Source organism: Takifugu rubripes, chromosome 8 (genome assembly GCF_901000725.2).
Source record: "Takifugu rubripes chromosome 8, fTakRub1.2, whole genome shotgun sequence".
In the NCBI taxonomy this organism is placed as follows: Eukaryota; Metazoa; Chordata; class Actinopteri; order Tetraodontiformes; family Tetraodontidae; genus Takifugu; species Takifugu rubripes.
This window is the reverse complement of record NC_042292.1, coordinates 9,566,743-9,585,227: the sequence shown is the minus strand read 5'-3', so window position 1 is coordinate 9,585,227 and position 18,485 is coordinate 9,566,743. Positions and strand designations below refer to the sequence as shown.

The 18,485-nt window shown below is 46.7% G+C and overlaps 1 long non-coding RNA gene across 1 annotated transcript; it reads right to left on the bottom strand.

Moving 5' to 3' along the window:
• Positions 1–842: 842 nt before the first annotated feature.
• On the bottom strand, positions 843–14,388 carry LOC115250721 (uncharacterized). The gene is made up of 4 exons (XR_003889289.1): positions 14,312–14,388; positions 11,485–11,684; positions 11,301–11,418; positions 843–1,528 (listed from the first exon to the last, which is right to left on the bottom strand). It is a non-coding gene; the product is annotated as an uncharacterized lncRNA (long non-coding RNA).
• Between the last annotated feature and the right edge of the window lie 4,097 nt (positions 14,389–18,485).

Genomic DNA, 18,485 nt, shown 5'->3' with positions numbered 1-18,485 from the left:
ATAAACCCATGCCTTAACCCTCAAACAATCCTTTGAAGTTGTGTGGACCAGTCAATATGTCCTCATATCCTAAAGCGTCCTCACTTTGCTAGTAGAATGAGCATATTGGTCCTCAATATGTACTAAATGTGAGCACGTGTACACACAAACACATACACAAACACACACACGTGCTGAGTTTTGGGGAACAGTACGATTTGAAAGCTGCATGCATCAAAAACTAATTACCTTAAATAGCCTCGACCTCGGGCTTATTTTTCCAGTCCATGTCTCTCCAATTTGACAGCTGGCAAAGGTAGCCACGGCGGCGAGGTGGTGTGTGGGACTTCATCCTGTTAATTAATTGTAGGGGAACTAAAGCGTGAAAAGCTGCAGACAGGGAACTTTTGCGGCCGCTCTCTTGGCAGGTCTGCTGTGACAGCCTCTGAGGGGAAGCACACGTTAATGAAGTCAGGTACAAAAAAAGAGAGAAAGAAAGCGAGAAAATAAAAGAGGAAACATTTGCTTTGGTGCACTTCAGCTTGATTTTGGAGGAGATGCTTGAAGCCATCAAAGAGGTCCATCAAAAGCAGCTTTTCTTCTGCTCTGGCTTTCATACGGTGGATGAAGGAAGGCTGGTTTGCTCAGAAAATCAGGTTTGTTTGAAGACGTTAACAATGAAAAGAACCCACCACAGAGGGTCAGAAAATATGCAATATTAGCCAAAAAAAGATTAAGAATCCGATACTACAACCTTGTTAGCATCACAAGCTGATTAGCATATTAACGACCCTTCAGAACCTTCAAAGTGATGAATAATTGAGGGGAAATGAAATGTTTTGATTGTCCTTGCCGCTCGCCGAGTTTAATGTTTCATATGTTGCTTCAGAGCTAATTACAAAGATGGCACATTCGTCAGAAACTTCAGAGGCAACGATCTTATCGATCACTTATCGATACCCAACTGATGCGGCAAGATGTCCATTCAAGAAAAACAAGGTTTGGTCCCGGTGATGTCCCCACGACTCTCAGCAGCCCCACAACGTGTTCCTGTGGAGACGGACTCCAAAACACAACAACCTCCTGGCTGTGTCGTTCCTAAATGGCGGGCAAGCCTTACAGGGAACTTCCTGAAAGGGACTTTTCAGAAGCAGTTAGTCGCTGATGAACTTTTTGGCCGACACCTTGTCTCTCCGATGCACCTTGACGAGACGACAGATGAAGCGGAGTTGACAGAGGTCGTCTCTGTCGGGCCGAGCGACAGCTGCAGCGTCGGTGCGCTATATTTGGCAGCTGCGCGCGTGTGTGTTTAGTTGTCATAGTCCAGTCAGGTCGGAGTATCCCGAAGACACTGTCAGCCAGGATTGATTTCCTCTTCCTCGATCCGTGGAAGCGTTCCTGTAACACAGCTGACCCCCCGAGTTGCGTTACCTTGTCATTTTGAGACACAGATCAAAGCCAAGACGAGCTGGAAATAACCTCACGGTGACCTTGAACTCTCAGACGATGATGATGATGATGACGAGGAGGAGGAGGAAGAGGAGGAGCTCTGGAAAAAGGTTCAGGTTGACGAGTGAACAGAAGACGTCAAAAACTTGCATCAAGTGCTGCAAAACTGGGTGAAGGCAGCACAAACGATCATATCAGTAACATCAATGAAACTCACCAAAGGACACGTTTTAATTCTTTGAAGTTTCTGGGCTCTAGTTGAGATCTTATCTCAATAGTTCTAAGGCAAATTCAGGCTGAGGAGTCGTATTTTGAACAGTGAAACCAGTGTTTCAATGATGAAACAACCATTCAAAAATGGCCTGACAGGTCAGTTTTGAGACGGAGGCCATTTTAAAACATTTTGAAATGAAACGATAAAAAACAACTGTTATTGTTGTTTACACATATCAACACTGATATGTGACCATTGGTGACCATTTGACTCTGACGAATCCGTTCTGATTTTAAATTCATTTTAATTATAAATGATATAGAATCGCATATTTTCTACACTTTACTGATCAGTGTTTACCGTCAATTCACGTTAAATGTCTACAAACATTGCTCGTATTTATACAATTTATTCTTCTTTTGAAGTTTAAACCAACAGTTTTCAAACACACCGACATTTAAATTAAAAGAGCTTTGATATAAAAACACTCCAGAGTTCCTGATGGAAGCTGGGACAGCTCCTGGTGGCAGCCACTAGAGGGCAGGGCAGCACCAGGAAAGAATCTCGCCCTGACTAACACACGCACACGCACGCGCGCGCAGCGTTATCGCGTCCTCTACCCCTGGCTGGTTGCGGTTGCTGAAACTCTTCGAGAGTCATTCATCAAAACAAATCTAACATTTAAAATGGCTGATCCACTTTCAAACAGGACTTTTCACATCGGACCAGCTTTATTGTTTCTGGTTGATGAACATAAACTGATCGTTTCATTGGTTTATAGATGAAATGATGCATTTCAATGTACAATTTATTTTAAGCAAAAAAACTTGTGACTGTTAACATATTTTCTGCCAGGGTCAGGTGGAAGACCCAGTTTCTGAGACACACACACACACACACACACACACACACACGCACACACACACACACACACACACACACACTGAGGCCCAGCTGGGTGAGCGAGCTGCTCTCTCTCTTGGTTGGTTATGGATCCCTGAGGGACGCCGCTGCCTCCTGTGAGTGCGGGACCCACGCCAGGCCCCCGGTCCAAGCGAGACAGAGAGAGAGAGGGGGGGGGGGGGGGGGACAGAGAGAGAGAGAGGGGGGGGGGGCAAGGAGAGAGGTTGAGAGTGACAGAGGCAGGGGCCCCGATTACAAAACAACGTTTTCGAAAAGGCAAAAGTTTTCTTTTTGCTTGTCCGTCTGGCTGAGAAACTCCCGAGGGGAGAGTTCCGAGCGCATCTCCACCAAACAGTGTTTTCCAGCGTTTTCAGGCATTCGCACGACAGCTGCAGGAAACAGCGAAGAGTTGCGGCTCCTACGTAGGCCTAGAACGTAGATCGGAGATCCTACGTAGATCCTGGAACCAGTCGAAGTCTGACACATCTCCCAACTCCCACATTCTTTGCAACTGTTTTAGTTTTGCAGTTCAAGTTTGTCAAGATTCATCGTAGTCCTGCAAATTTCGACGCACTTCATCAGAGCATCCAGGGCAAAAGTGCACCTACGTCTGGTCTGGCGCGTGCACTACAGCGGCGTGCACGGGGAACTGTTTCACAACGGAGTTGGAGGGAGGAGAACAAACCACCGTGTGTGTTTGCAACGTGGAAATATTTAGTTGACATTTTTAAACACTGACTTTGATCAGACAAGTCTGTCGTCGGTGTTATAGAACAATAACGTTCAGGTCACATGACCAGGACTCTTGCTCCCTTAAAAAAGTTGTATAACAACAACAACAACATTGATAATAATAATAATAAGAATAATAATAATAATGATAATAATAAAACCCTGATGCTAACAGCTGCTGCTGTATATTTGTTCCATCTGTTCCTCCAACGGAACATTAATATTGTTTTTATTTATTGATCACATGCGTTTCTTCTGGCTCCTCAAACTAAACAAGAAGCGAGTTGTTTTTGCCATGTAAACTGTATCCGAACACAAGTCTTGCTTCATCATTTGTGCAACATTGTGCTTGGTTTGTTTATTGTGTATTGGAGATCAATCAGGATTCTTCATGATTTCTTCATTCATCGTGATTTGAGACGCTTTCGGTGGTTTTCCGCTGCAGCCTTTCGTGTCTTCTCTCAGGTTTTCCATCCTCCTCAGAACCGTCCTGCTCCTCCTCCTCTTGTTCCTGATGTGGGTTCCTCCATCCCGACCTTCCTCGTTCTGCTGCCTTTAATTGTGTTTGGAATGAAACTTGTTTTCACCTCCGAGCTTCACATTTTCAGCTCTTCCTCTCGCTTTTTGTCTTTTCTGGCTCCAACAACTTTGTTCCATTTCTCATTCTCTGCAATAATTATGGCTCCGCGATGCTGCAGATATTTTCCTCCCCTCGTCTTTATTTTGTCTTTTTTGCTCGGCTCTCATTAATAATTCACAGACAGAGAATGGAGAATTTTACTGCAATTTGCAGCTGCTGAATGAATCCCAGTTATTGTTTTGTGTCGCACAGACAGAATTCCTCAGATGGAAGCTTTGTAGTCCTGAATGTAATTTGGCTTCTTCTATGACAGGCCACATATCATGGAGGAGGGGGGGGGGTCACGTCCAGTCAAACGCATTGTCCTCGTGCGTTGCTCCAAATCGCCGCCGCTCGCCGTCCGGAATACTTTGAGATGCTGTTTGTTCATATTTATGCCTCATAACTTCCGATGTTTTATTCCGTTTGTTTGCTTTCGACCAGGCGGCTGCTGAATTATTCAGGAAGTTGAGGCGACGAAGGCGACGGGGAAAACTTTTGGCCGCTCGCTTTCAAAACGCACGACCAGAGACGTGTTGAAAAAGCCACGGCGGCGTCCGCGAAGGCCCAGATCTTGTTCTTGTGAAATAAAAATCAAACCAGTGACGTTGAGGCGAAGCTACTTTTGAAAACAGAAGCAAATTCTAGCTAATGCGCAGCAGCAAAATGTTGAGAAAATGACACAAATTTACTAAAACCTCACTCCCGACTCCTAATCATGAGTTTTCTGTGAGAGAGGAAGATCTGTTTAGGTAGCTTTTGTCCTTCAAGACAAAGAAAACAACATTTCTGTTGAAAACTTACAAAGCAGAAGTAAACTGAGATCCAGGTCTGGTGCCGGGTCACCTGTCTGGTTCAGCTTTACCAATTTGGCTAATACTGCATCATGGCTAACATCAGTTAGCATTTACTGCTAATTAAACACTGTACGTCTGTGGGGGAAATTGTGCTGGTAAGATTTGTGAATAAAAAATAAAAGGGAAGGGAAAACATTTCTGATTAAAATGCAAACGGTCAATTGATGTGTTATTATTGCATTTCTGGGTTGAAATAAAAATGGAAAAAAACTTAGTATCCCAAACATTTTGGAAAACTAATTTTAGATGATACATATTTGATATTCATGTTGAATAACTCTAGGGTTGTCCACTCTAGATCTGTAATTATCTCTATCTAACACTGGAATTAATTATTTTGGCTCTTTTTATGCTCAGAATCTAAACAAAAAAAAAGATTTGTTTTTTACTGAAGACACGCTCTCTCTTTTTTTTTTTTAGTTTCATTCCTCAAATTAGCTTCAAACACAATAAACTAATAAAACAGTGTCGTCTATCTTCCCCAGTAATGTGTGGTCTGTGTGTGTGTGTGTGTGTGTGTGTGTGTGTCTGAGAACAGAGACCACCACAACAATAAACCAGGGGGCGTGAAGCTGGAAGCCAAAATAACAACAAGAAGAGCAAAAGAAGAAGTGAAAAGCTGTGTGTTCCTGTTCCGCCGCTCTGACCTATTTTGCAGCAAGTATCTCATAACGGCGGAGTTTAGAGCTGTTTAATGCTCGGTGACACAACGCTGTCCTGCAGTCTTTTCTTTCTTAATCCCTGGCATCTTCGCTAAAAGATCTCTCCGAAGAAACAACGCTCATTCCTGGCATCCAGCTGCCGCAGGGAAGGAGAGATTGTCAGGCCGCATTTCTTCTCTGCTCGCCAGCCATTCCTCAGGAGGTGTGTGTGTGTGTGTGTGTGTGTGTGTGTGTGTGTGTGTGTGTGTGTGTGTGAGATAAAACCCCTCCTCTTTGGCGAGTTAGGTAAAGTGAGGGGTGGCAGCTCTCCCCTCTTCTGAGAGCAATTCCACCTTAAGCACTTTTCTGGAAATTGCAGGAATGTTTCTCGTGTTCCACACTTGTCACCTTGGCCCCAATGTGGCGGCAAACAAGCTGAAGCGAAACTCGCTGATGCATTTGAGGGAGACGAGGAGGAGGAAGATGCCCGGCGGCTTGGCGTTTCTTCCGATAGCAGTGTGCGTTTGGCCGGAGGCCGTCTGTCTGTCTGTCCTGTAAGCTTGCTGACCTGCCTACTCAGCCACCCAGGAGGAGGCTCGGGCCGGCGCTTTGATGCTCGCCAAGCCGACTTTAGACCACGGATCAACTTTCAAACTTCATGGGCCAATGTTCTCCCGATGTCACCAACAGAGATGAGTTTCCTGTTATCAAGCCCGGTATTTCCTTTAACTTTTAGATAATTTAATCATGCCAGAGTAAAACATAAAAAACTTCCTGGCGTTGTTCTCTGGCAATGCTTTGCTACAGTTAGCTAGAAGTGTATATGATCAACAAGCTACGATGTAAGTCGGGTCGTAGCTTTCACGCTAGCCCTCTCGCAATCAGAGAAAACATGGATCTCTGTTGCAGGGACGCAGCCTAAAAATGAGAGCGGGTTAGCTAGTTCAGCTTAGCTATCGGTCAAGAAACGAACTGCTAGCTCAAAAATGGACAAACCCCAGGGTGCAGCTGAGGATCCTGTTGTGTGATCTATGATAAACAAACAGGCCTGAGGGGTCAGATGAATGTTACACATGTATCAACCAGCAGATTTGAATTTTGATTAATTTCATTGAACAATATTGACTTTTATCTTACTTTTCACACTGCACTTCCAGCCTTCCACAGTAAAAAGCAACAGAACTCTGGTATCTGTTGGTGGAACAGCAGCAGGGCAGCTTTCTGCGCTGGTGGCAGATAAGGTTGGGGTCGCCCCGGCACAGCGCATCCTTCAGGAAACCCCAGTTTCCCCCAATCAAAAGTTCCATTAACCTGCAGCTCTGGGAGCTAATTGAGAGCGGGGGAGGGTGACGACGTAACGCTGCGTGGCCTCAGCCGCCTTCAGGAGACGCCGCGCGGTGACACAGCTGACATATTTGTAATTATCAGGGGATAAGAAGAGAAACGCGGCAACACAACAGCGCCGGGCCTCCGCTCCTCCAGGAGAAGACAAAGAGCGGGAAGCAAACGTTTGATAGCCGGAGATGGCGGCTAAAATCCACAAATCTGCATTAGTGTTTGGAAGATTTACGGACTTCATACGTGCTCTTTGGTGGCGGAGTTCATTATGTCTAACACCGTTTTCCTGATGGTCGCGTCTCTTATCTCCTCCCGAGGGTGAAAGATATTCTAATCTGTCGCCCTTAAGCCGTGGTGCGGCGAGCGGGCCAACTTTTGTTCCAATAATCCCTCCACCCCGGCGAGGGGAGGTCAGGTTTGTCAAAATGCGGCAAAGTGAGCGTTTTATTTTCCCCGCCCTTCCTGGCTTAATTTGGAATTAAAAACGAGAGTTTGAACTCCGCATGGCTGAGAGACGTAAACAAGTCCGAAATTACCAGCCCTTTGAATCGCGACGGCGAAATTAGGTCAATCGCAGAGGGGTCCGGAAGGGCGATGGGGCGGACCCTTGGAAATTAGGCCGGAAACAACAAGGATGCGCAGGAATCTGGTCCTGGATTGATCCAAATGGGAAAGTCGTACTGTTAAAATGTAAATGTGCTGCAGTTCTTTGCTTTTCTAGATGATCGTAGGTTTTCTTCGAGTTCTTCATTGGTACATTTTCTTCTCGCAGGAAAAATGTGGAAGTCTGATGTTTTCCGAGGTCTCCACATTCCACAGGAGTTAGCGGTGTCAGTTAAATAGCGTATTTAATTCGAGACAGTGAAGCTACATTTGCTGTGCTCTCATTTCTTTGTCTTTCCTCTGTCGTCCTGCAATCGCACTCTAATATTTACACCTTTTTATGAGCTCGGCTGCTCGCGGCTCGTTTAACTGCAGCAACATTTGTCCCTGTTTAATGGCGGGTCGACGTGAGGTCAGGCAGCACCTTCGGTACAAGACGACACATCCTGTTCTCCCTTGGGCGCTTAGAGCGACTTGTTAAGCAAATCTGCATCGTAATAAGTGATTAGTATTCATTTCTGGGTTCTGCATCTGTGTGCTACTTCTGAGGGATCAGCGGAGCTCAGAACTCTGCAGTCGTTTAGCATTTCTGGGTGCTGCTGCTAGCACAAATGCTAAATTTAAACAGCCCGAGTTGTTTAATGTTTAAATGTAGCATTAGCGTTGCATAGCTGACGGCATTAAACTGTTGTTATTAGGCCAAGTTACGCTCCTGTTTCAGGAACAGCAGAGTAAACCCGCTCGTGACCCCGGCAACGGAGGCCACGCGGCCGGCGTATCATCTATCGGAGCGGCTGATGGCGGCTGCGGACCTGCGGATGACGGATGGAACAGGGCCGGAAACCAGAAGCCTTATCAGGTGGCATTATCCCACAGCAGCCGATCCAGACGGGCCAGATTTTTATCAAAGCCTGTTGGATCAGTAATTTCCTTTTCTGAGATGAATGGATGAAGAAATGGGGGAGTGGGGGGAGGAGGACTGAGCTGGGGGGGTTGATTATTACTGAGGATCCGTTTGAAGACAGTGAAGAAGAGTAAAGTTGCAGGACGGGCTTCTGCTGCCAGAACTGGACCAGCTTTTCTCTGTTGACTTTGTTAGTACACCATCACCGTAGCAACCATCCCATTGTGAGAGGATCGTCCTGGAGTTCTGACCTCAATCTTTCTCCATCGGGTCGCCGTGACATCGGCGCCACTCAGGACTGCTGTGTTGAAGATCCAGTCCTGATTGTGTTCCACCTGTTTAACTCCAACAGGAGCTCAGATATATTTATCACTATATACAAACTTCATTCATGTGCTCCAAATGTAAACATTGATTGGAAATGAACCCACGAGCAGCACAAACACACCGAAAACACTGAAAACAAAGACGGGACTCAGAAAAGCACTTAAGTTTTGTAGTTTGTTTTTGTGAAATATTGTTTGGATTTTTTCTTTCATGCTTTATGTTTAAGATGAAACACGGTTTTAACCTTTTTTTTGCAGGTTCTACTGAAATGAGTGGAAATAGATAAATTGGTTCAAAGTCTATCGTTTTAAAAAAGCAGTCAAATTCATTTATATGTTTATTTGCTGGAATCGTCAGCCCACTTATCGCCTCATAAAAGGATTTTTTTTCTTAACTTAAAAATGTATTTTATAATTTATGACTTTGGTGGCAGTAAAAGTTGCTGAGTAACACAACAGATGATGGAAACTGGAGAAACTCCTCACTTTCATTCCATCACTCTGCGTTAGCTTGTAGCGACACTTATGCTAAGATGGAGGTGGAAGGGGGCGGGGTTAAGCAAGAGCATGGACATGGGGTTGGAATCATGCCCCCCCCAGCTGTTTTTCTCCATCTACCCTCACAATGCCGTTGTCTCTCCTGTAACCTCGCCGCCACGCAGGAGCTGTCAAACACGGGGGGGTGGGGGGGCTGCCAGCACGCATCTGGCTGACAGGCGACTGGGAAGGTGCACTGGGAGCGCACGTCACCATCAATAACCCCAGCTGAGAGCGACGGACTGGGGGGGTACGTGCTATCACCTCTCCCAGTGTTTTTATTTTGGTATGGGGACATGGGGGGGGGGCATTGTCACCTAACAACACGCTCGCTCCGGGTGTTTGGGGGTTTGTTTTTGAGAAAATACATATGCGGCGTGTGCAGGCGTGCATGAAGAGTGTGAGCTGGGGAGGTGTGACTATACGTGATGTAATAAACTGGAGGTCAGTGTGTATGTGTGTGTGTTGGAAGGGGGGGGGGGTACATAGAGGACGGACGGACGGACGGACGGACAATAACAATAGTCTAACATGTAGTACATTAACTTGCAATAGTTAAACCTTTTCAACTTTTTTCCTGATTTTTCCACTTCAATTCACCAGTTTTTGGATGGATTTTGATGTTCTTTTTTTCTTAATTTCATTTCAATTATTTCAGCTTCACTCAAATGTAGATTGGTGGTGTTTTTCCAAGGTATTGAAAGTGATTAAAAAAATTCAGAGCATACAGTTGCATTGTGGGAAATGTAGGCTCTCTGATCCTAAAACGCACAGTTTCACGGGACAAAACCCGAATTGATTTAGTTATTTTAACATTTATAACAACCATGGCATAGTTAAACATTTAGAAAATATTTTTTATTGAATATTTTCTTTCACAGTTTTTAGGCCTCTAAAAAAATGCAACATAAATTCACGCCCTACATTGTGGGGGAGGGGCCAGCAAGGTGATCAATTGCCTTTACAGTGGAAGGTGATGGCCAAAGGAAGGACTGACCCATCGGTAGATCTGTTACGACTTCTTCCCAGAAAAGGAGAAGATGAAGAGGAGGAGGAGGAGGAGTTCCCGGCACCTCGCGGGTAAAAAGATCCAGGTTCGCTCCATCGTAAGACGAGAGAATGTCAATGATGCCTGACACTGAGACGCCAAAGCGCCGATCAATCAATAACTGACGTTACACCTCGTCAAGTCAGGAGAAAAGTTCCGACTCCCCCCTCGATGAGGTTATTTTTTTATTTTGAAGGCCGATTATCCCGTCACATCAAACCCTCTGCGAGCTTATTCAACTAATTTTAAACAGAATTCAAGAGAAACTGATGAGATTCTGTTGTATGTGTGTGTGCGTGTGTGTGTGTGTGCGTGTGTGTGTGTGTGCGTGTGTGTGTGTGTGTGTGTGTGGACCGTAAATGGTGGCTCTTTGGCTCTTGGACGCGTCCCATCATATTTAAGCCGACACCGTCCTCCTCCTTTTCAAAGCCCTGACACGTTCACCAAATGAAGTGGCTTTGAACGCTCGCTCATCTCTCCCTAACCCAATCACGCCATGTTTACATCACGCCTTCTCCTTTTAAATCGACTCTCTGACGAGTCGTCAGCGCCCTCCACGTGCTCGCTGTGCTGCTAATGAAGTAATTATCAAGAAGCCTCTCATTGATTGGAGATTTTCAGAAGTTTTCAGAGTTTTCCAGGCAGCCCGGAAACATGTCAAGATGTTGATCTTTACTTTAAATATACAGATTTAATGGGTTTCTGATCGGATTTATGCTAATGTTAATACTCCGGTACATTTTGAAATTGGTTGTACCCACAAATCATCTACTCTTCTATACTAACCCTCATGGCCTTGAGGAGGAACCTACGTCATATTTCTATATGTTATATCGAGGAATTCGAAGTATGTCCGTCGGTGTGGGCCGCTCCTTCAATCCGACAGAAGGAATGAAACGGCGGCGCCGGCGGTCCGCAGCATTGTTCGGGCCTCTGTTTACCTCTTCGTTTTACGCTCTTCATTTTTGCGTGGCCACCTGTCACCGAGGTCTCATTTATAACGCCAGCGCCTTCCAAACAATGCCTGAGCTATGAAACTTTCTGTTCCGTTTACACCAAAAAGAAATCTAAATATTTAAAGTAGCATTTAATGGGATGGAGGGGGGCACTTGTGCGTTTCCATCATATCATACACAACCTCAATTGTTACCTCGGAGAAATGGCCGGCGGTGTATTTACTTTGGGGCCTGCGTGAGTGATGTGCACATCCATGCTGTTCGCCACATCAGTGAGCTCAGACCTGACGCTCTCCAGCTGAACTTTCCCGTCTGTGTACACAGTTTAGACACAAATCCTGTTTACATTGCAAAAGAGGTGTATTTTGTAAGATCCACCTCCATAAATCCTGCTGTCCCGCTGAAGCTGACCTGGACCAACTGACCCCAGAATCAGCTCTTCCCACGATCCACCTTTACCTCTGAGCCAGGAGATTAATCTAGCCGCCCTTTCATCCATCCATCCATTGGATAAACAGATGGCTGGTTTACTGGATGAATGATGGATAGAAGGTTTGGTGGAAAGATGGCTGGATAACCTGGATGGATGATGGATGAAAGGTTGGATGAATGATGGATGAAAGGTTCGATGGATGATGAATGGATGATGGCTAGATGGCTGGATGGATAGATGGCTGGATAACTGGGTAGATGATGGATGGAAGGTTGGATGAATGATGGAGGATGGATGAAAGGTTGGATGTGTGATGGATGGCTGATGGATGGTGGATGGATGATGGTTGGATGGGTGATGGATAGAAGGATGGATGGATGGATGATAGATGGATGGATAGATGGATGGATGATGGTTGGATGGATGGATGATGGATGGATGGATGGATGGATGGTGGGTGGTTGGATGGATGGATGGATAGGTGGATGATGGGTGATGGCTGGATGATGGATGGATGGATGGATGATGGATGGTGGGTGGTTGGATGGATGGATGGATGGATGGATGATGATTGGATGGATGGATGGATGGGTGGATGGATGATGGTTGGATGGATGATGGAAGGATGGAAGGATGGATGGATGGATGGATGATGGATGGATGGATGGATGGATGATGGTGGATGGATGATGGTGGATGGATGATGGTTGGATGGATGATGGTTGGATGGATGATGGAAGGATGGATGGATGGATGATGGATGGATGGATGGATGATGGTGGATGGATGATGGTGGATGGATGGATGGATGATGGATGGATGGATGATGGTGGATGGATGATGGTTGGATGGATGATGGTTGGATGGATGATGGAAGGATGGATGATGGATGGATGGATGATGGTGGATGGATGGATGGATGGACGGATGATGGATGGATGGATGATGGATGGATGGATGATGGTTGGATGGATGATGGTTGGATGGATGATGGTTGGATGGATGATGGATGGATGGATGATGGTTGGATGGATGATGGTTGGATGGATGATGGTTGGATGGATGATGGATGGATGGATGGATGGGTGGATGAGGGCTTGTTGTAAACCATCAGTATTAAAATCCTTCAGAAACTTCAGTGTTTTCTTTGATCATGAAGTTTCTCTCTCCTGAACTGGGATTTTCCAGTTTTTCCGATTTCCCGTCCTGACAGGAGCAGCAGACGATCCCAGCCTGGAGAACTCATCCATCCAACGTGCTAACATGCAACACTCTCTCCACTGTTTTGATTAGCTTCCATCGCTAACGGAGGAAATCACTGGTGGTCTCCGATTCTTCAGCCGTCCACTTGTATGGAACGGACGCCCCGATCCCGGCCAGCGCCTCGCTCTTCTTCTGTGGTTTATAAGCGTCCCTGTATACACACACGCCATAACACAGAAATATTTTGTCAATCGGAGTATACAGAGTGCTCAGGAGAGCCGTGAGAGGCCGCCAAGAGCTCGACTGTGTCTTCAAAACAATGGACAGGAAAATGGCAGAATGGCCACTTTCCCCGAGGTCCAGTGTTTACACGGCTCAGCTGGATCCACTGGAAGCACCTCCGCACCAACCTGCAGCGCCGTACAAATAAACAGGAAGGCCGCAGACGCTTGGACGGACGCCACGCTCGTATATTTTACAGAGGGCTGCTGGTGCGAGTCCAGCCAGAGGAATAAACTGTTCATCCATAAAAACGGTCATGTGATCCAGCGCCGAGGTGCCATTGGAACGCTCCGGATCCTGAAGGCATCCACAGCGGCTGGCGGCTCAGCCCAGTTTGTCCCCATTAAATTTGTATTTGGATTGACGGGAAGTGTTTATCTCGTTAACGTGAGACAATGGCGGGAAAATTGCCTCCGTTTTCCAGATGCGTCGGATCTGCTCCGGCACAGCTGACATGAAAAGAGATCTTCAGACGTTATCTTTATCCCCGCGCCCGTCTGAAGTGCACAAATTAAAGTTGCATATGGAGGCTGCGCCGCCGCTCCAGGAGATTAACGGCGGCGTGCGCCCTCGCCACCTCGCCACGCGCAGCTGACAGCCGTGACAACCGCCCAGATCCCACCGCCGTGGCGCAAAAACATCTCCTCCTGGAGATCTCCAACGTCCAGGACGGGATCCAGCAGAGCTCCAAAAAATGCTTTCTGTCCCAGGATCGAAAGATTTCAGCCCAGGACGTCCGTCGGAAACCGCCGTCGGATGTTGCGTTTCCGTGGTTACGGCTAACACGGTCGCACGTGGCCTTCCTGGAGGAGGCCCGACTCCAACTCGCGACGCGTCCGAAGTTCACTGAAGGCAACGGCGTTGACCGCTGGACACACGGGGGACACAAACAGTCTCGGTCTCGGTGTCACTTTGAGCCCACAGAACTCCGACCGCCGTTGCCGTTTTTGTCAACGTGACGCGGGGTCGTCCGAAGGCTTTGACTCAGCCGAGGTCGGATCCCCTCAGCCCGGTGACGATGATCGCCCGTTACGCAGACGCGGCTCCAGGGACCAGAACACGTCTGCGGGGTCGGCGTCGGGATGGCGAGGAGGGTTTGAGTGTTGCCACGATGTGAAAGCATCTCCGGGCAGACGGTGCACTCTGACACCAGCAGCCTGGTCCTGGAGGGCTCCTCTGTGGAGGGGGGAGGCTGCTGGTGCTGGGGGGGTGTGGGTGCAGGACCCGAGCCAGGGTCAGGGGTCAGATCCATGTCCTAAAAGCAAAGGCTAACCTACTTCCACTCACCATGGTGCGGCTCCACAACGGGAAAACTTTGGGGCATCCTGTCGGGTCCTCGTCGGTGGTCGTGAGCCCGGCGACCTGCGTATACACACATGCACGGATTATATAGATTTTCACGTTATTTTGTAAGTGTATGACGCTTGGATCTCGATAAACTTGACTTAACGCTTTTGTGTCCGTGTCTTTTCCCATAAAACTGGGGGAAAAAAGCATTTCAAAGTGTTTCTATGGGAAAAAACCCTTTAATGTTAGATCATGGAAATGGAATTCCCATATTTCTGACCACTTTCCTGATGGGGGTTCTGGTCCAGATGTTCCCGCCTTTCCTCCAAATTATATTTGACAGGAAATAAATGAAAATCTCTGCCCCCCCTCCCTTTCTCCCCCACGACGTGAACACACATGGAGACAGAAGAACAAGAAGAGGATCAGGAACATCATCGGGTCTGAAGTTTGACTCTGAGGCGAGTCGGAGATCTGACAGAGTTTGAAGTTCAGAGCCGCAGCACCGACAAACCACCCGCCTCTCCCTTCACCTCGGAGCGTCCGACCCCCCCCGCCCACCCCCTCTCCACCCCCTCCAAAAGACACAAAGCAATAAAATCGTCAAGTTTCTTCCAGATCAAGCAAAAAGCCGGAACATCTCCAGGAGGCACGAGTGTTTTTCTTCTGCTGCTTGGTGAGGATCAGTGATCAGGACGTGAAAAAGCTCCCTCAGACCTGATCAGGCTCCTCGGCTCAGGCCTCCGAGCTCTTCTGTCCCGGGAAAACATGTCAGAGCAGACAGAAAGGAGCAAGCGCCGCTGCTCTTTTCCCAGTGCGGATGCAAAAAATGATGTTGGGAAAAACATCTCAGCTAATAAATGAGAAATGAATTTGCAGGTTTTAGTGCAGGAAACTAAAATCTAAAAAAATAAGATCAAATATGACCCAATGAACATATTTGTCACACGCCGCCACACACTTTAGCTAGTTTTCAATCACTTTGGGGTGAATATTAAAGCTTTTAATGTGAATTTGCAGCATCAGAGCGCCGGTCGGAGCTGAAGGAACCGGTTCGCTCTGCCCCAGAAAAGGTTTCGCCGCTCGGACTAAATCAGAACTCATCGACGCTTCAGAGAAAAAAAGCGAAGCGTTGGTTTTATTGACCGCAAGAGCGAGAGACGGGGTAATAAATAAAGAGTGAAAGGGAAGAAATGAAGGTCCAAACGGTGACGCCTGCTTAAGACCTCGCTGCTTCTGAGGGCTGCTTTACTGTTGCTGTATTTTGACTGAAATCTTAATGCAATGAGGATTAAAGGGATTACAACATAATCTTGAATAATCCAGAGTGCCATGGACGGAGGAGCGCTTGTAATAACAGCATAAAACCCATCTGGAGGTCTGACAACATTGTCAGTCATAACGAGGATTAAATATTTGCGGGAAAAACTTTCGGCTAATGCCCGCAAACCGGAGGGAAAATCGGGGCGCCGCAGTCATTTAAGAGACATATAGCACCTCTGTAAGTGCCGTCCAGGCCGCTGCCAGGACAAAAGCCAGGCAGACGGGGCTCTTTAAGCAGATTTACTCGCCCAATTTTTGTTTTTGATCAATGCTCAAGCAGGTTCATTACACATGTAAAGCACGGGGGGGGGTGGGGGAGGGGATCAATTCTTATTAGATTTACTGAAATGCCATCAACATGTCCATTAGCTTTTCCATTCATTTATTTTGGAGCCCGTCATTTCTCCTGCATTTTAAAGGATTATGTAAAACATCGTCCGAAAAATTAGCCGCACGGCTAAATAACCCAGATTCATCGACGCAAACCTGCCTTTAATTACGACCCCTCACTCAATAAGACTGACGTTCCCGAAGGCACATTAGCACGATTTGATGCAGACCTCGCCGGGCACTCCCTGATTGAAGCCGTATTGATGCCTCCACTCAAACCAAATCCTTCATTTACAGAATTAATATAAATCGAGTGCAACAAAATAAACAGACGCTACATTTCAAATCCGAAAGAGCGGAGCGCGGCGGCCGGAGGGGCAAGACTCACGCGGAGTCTTTATGATAAATGGGCTTTATACGGGAGGTTCTGTCAGCGTGAGCGTTCAGGCAGAAACCGCATCGGAACTGTCGGTTCCAGTTAGCGCAGGCATGACAACAACGGCGCTAGAGGTGGGCAGATACATATGTTTCACTTTTGGATAAATAAATTTCATTTCACGTGTGTTTTTTTCACCACATCAGGGATCTGGTGTGATGTCCAGCAGCCACTAAGATTAGCACATTCGGCTAAACTTCCAACTGTTCCCACAAAGACAGGAGGAAAAGTGGAAGAAGTTAGCTGTTAGCATGCTAACTTTAGCATGATTTTATTATGACCAGCTAGGGCAGTATAAAATACCGAATCTGACTCTATCAGATTTAAGTTACAGCTACATTCAACCTTTTCCTGATTACCTAACACTTGGGAATTCCATCCAACGGTGGCGACAGACGATGCCCCAGTGAGGAAGGTCAAAGGGCATTCGTTGTTTCTTTCTGACGTTTCTTTCATTGATGCGGTGAGAACGCTTCTACTTTCAGAAGACGCGGGATGCCAGGAGAACGTGCACGGGGGTCAACGAGTGTCAGCTGATTCTCTAAAGAGGAGGTCAGGAAGGTGAAGCCGGGAAAGTTGTGAAACTCAGACACACGTTTGGCCTTTGGAGTGGTGAGTGGGCACATAAGTGCTCGGTGTCAATCAGGACGGACCCTGCGTCTCGACCTCCCGTTGCCCGAAATGCTGTTGGCGAGCAACTCTCACCTCTGCCTGCCGACTTGTTGGGTGTCCGGCAGCAGACGACTGGCTGGATTCCAGTTTGATTAAAGTGCAGGAGATGAAAATATTAATGGTGCTTTTTTGTTTGGCCTCGGGCGAAGATACGCCAATCACGCAGCTCAGCTCAACTTGACTGAAGGTTCACCAAAGTCCTGCAGGCAGCGGTTCAGAGAAGGTGCCCTTTTGTTCTGGTTGGGATATTAATTATGACTTCGACGTAGGAAGGAAATGCATATAAAACTGAATATCAATTCATCTGAAAAATAAAGGTTGTTCCACACTGAAGATTAGCATCATAACATCAGGCCCTCTGTTTATGGTCACTGCAGCTGGGTAAAAACATCATAGTGCACGCTAACATTTACCATGGCTAGCTAAAGGCCAGTGTTGGCCAATGTAGTGCAAAACGGTGGGCAGTGAGTCCACATGAAATGAAAATTCAATGGTTACGTTTGAAAAAGAAGACCGAAATGTTGCCGATAAAGCTGCTAAAAAAACACACACCATTACGCACAGCGAGCTTACTCCTACTTTCATGTAGTTTGCTAATCTTACAGGAGGAATTTCTCTGTTTTCAGTGATTATCAAACACCATATTTTAGTGATAATATCACCGAAAAACACTCGAACAGTTGGACCTGGCTGGTTTGTATTGGACTTTTACGTCTTCTCTTTTTAAACGCGCTTATTTTACGGGCTGAAAGCGGCAGCCAGCTCCTCTCTCCTGACGTGCTGCCACCCAGTGCAGGCTGGCCTCAACAGCAGCCACTTCCTGTCATGGAAACAGATAACACCCTGGACATGTGTTTTAGTTAGTAACAAGAAGTCTGTCTGAAAGCAGCCACTTTCCAACAGCTCCTCATTTCTCACAAAAAAAGGGAAGAAAGCTGCCAGGCGCTACACTCAGTTTATTTTTTCTGCCTATAAGCCATAATGAGGTTGTGCCCCGGGGAATCAGTGGAGCGGAATGTTATTAATGCCTCAAAAAAGGAGGAAAAAAAATCCCCGGCACCTTCGGCATAACGGCAGGAAAAGACTGTCAAACAATTAAACTGAAGTGAATTCCCTGAGATGGAGAGGGTAAAGGAGGGTGTGGGGGGGAATAAAGGCCTGGATGAGGAGAGAAAAGCAGCTTCCTTCAGGATGAAGAAGCGATGAGCTCAGCTAAAGACCTGCGCACTTTTACGAGAGCGGGTTTATGGGGTCAGGAGTCGTCACTGTACATTTCATTTAAATTGCCTCTGAAATTACCTGACTCTCAAACAACACGTCTCAAACAAAATGTCTCCTCAAGAGTTTTAGTTTCAGACCTTCAGAAATGGTGACCAGCAACATTCAGGCGTGACGAGGGAGATTCATCTGCCC